Genomic DNA, 2,087 nt, shown 5'->3' on the forward strand with positions numbered 1-2,087 from the left:
CACACACACACATATATATATATATGTATATGTATATATGTATATATGCATGTATAAGAGAACCAACCACTATAATTTATATTAAATTATAGTGCCGCGCCCGAACCGTCCTTTCAAAGGGTGGCTTCGAAGCCGGGCCTACCGGGAGGCACGGAGACTCTTGGACGAAGAGTACAAGAGATACCTCGGGAATTCACAAGAGCAGAGTCGTCCGGCCGAGGATCGCTTACCACCACTACCATCCTCGTCACCACCGGCTCCGCCGGCTAATCAGCCTGAAGTTATACCTCCTTCGCCTCGAACACCTTTACCTCCTCAACTACCTTCTTCCCCTCCCCCTCGATCTCCTTCAACCGCGTTTTCGGACGCACTTACGGAGAGAATCTTTCCCTATACTCCTCCACAATCATCCGATTCATCCCACCCAATTTCCCCCAGAAGAAGTCCATCTCCGACGAACTCCACGGACAGCGTGGAGTTCTTAGAGGAAATTCTTCCACCCCCACCTAGATCCTATTTCCGGATCCTAGAGAGTGACACCTTTGAGTCACTCATCACCCAATTCCCGCGGATTACTACCGCATCCATCCCTCAGGGGGCCTACACAATCGGCCCTCATTATTTCGATCCTGAGGAAATCCGTAATGCTATCACTGGCCAAACCTCAATATCCTATATCCCAGTATTCCTCCCGAATTCCACCAATGCATTCCTAGTTCCAGTAGGATTCTTTAATAACCTTTTCTCTCCTTCCTCCGTTTCCATCCATAAAATATGTTAAGCCAAACCTAGCCGATTCCCCCTCTAACACAGTGTACATACAATGTATAGCCATTATAGAATAGATAATACTGTTACGTCAGTAACTGTAGCAATGTACAGATTAGATATAATAAGTATTATTATATAACCGATTATCATACAACTACGTGTTTTCTTTATCTATTAGTTAGCTACAATAAACAATGTTACTAATTATTCCTCTCACTCTCGTCATTCACTTTAAACCCCCCCCCCCCTAATAAAACCTCGTAATCATTAAACCTTGCCCTTTCAGAGTTCGCACGTGGTCCATTCCCGAGTTAAAGGGATTTCCCTGACTCGAAATTCGGACCGACGATCGCACCGCTCGTAGGAAACAGGTGTCATAGTGTCTTTACGAGACGTTGACCCATATTCCGAAGCGAGCAATAAAAAGATGCGTTCGACTCGACGTGTTTGCTTCCGGGTAAATACCTGCGAGACAAGAGTCTGACCGTCCTTCCACGCTCCATCCTTTCTACTCCCTTCCCTCTTTAAATCCATTTTTCCGGAATTTAGACGTAACACTAAACTTGAAGGATTATAATGATAAAATGTACGAAATTTTGTCCGATAACAACACTTACAATAAAAAAAGATTCTATTAGTAAATTGACGACGGAAATACATATATTCTTGACACGTTGGAAAACTAAAGGTTTTATCGATCAATCCACATATAAAAAATTGTATTATATTATATATTTTGGATGAAGATTTACCGAGACCTTACGGGCTCCCCAAAGTGCATAAGAATGGTTATCCTTTAAGAATGATTGTCAGTTGCATAAACAGTCCCTTCTTCAATATAACTATTTTTCTAAAAAATATTATTCACAAAAGTATTAAAAAAAATTTTAGTTATATTAAAAACAGTTTTGATCTGATTAAAAAAGTTAATGATATATAGGCTGCTGGAAAAGTTTCTGCAAACAATATGAAAAAAAAACATCTAAAATTCGGTAAATGGCTTTATTGTTTTTCGAAGTATTCGCCATTAAGATCGATACATTTTTGCATACGCTCGAACCAATTTTCGAAGCATTTTTCCACTCTAAGGCTGTAACTTCAGAAATCAGTGTACGAAATGTTTCAACTGTTTCAGGCGACTCAAATCGCTCACCACGCATCTTATTTTTAATGTTTGGGAACAAAAAGAAGTCATTAGGTGATAAGAATACAGACAATCAGTTATCAATTCGACATTATTACTGGATAAAAAATCAACGATTTGACGTACTGTGTGACAGCTGGCATTGTCATGATGAAGGATGATGCGACGATTT

This window comes from Trachymyrmex septentrionalis, unplaced genomic scaffold (assembly GCF_001594115.1).
Source record: "Trachymyrmex septentrionalis isolate Tsep2-gDNA-1 unplaced genomic scaffold, Tsep1.0 scaffold185, whole genome shotgun sequence".
Taxonomy (NCBI): Eukaryota; Metazoa; Arthropoda; class Insecta; order Hymenoptera; family Formicidae; genus Trachymyrmex; species Trachymyrmex septentrionalis.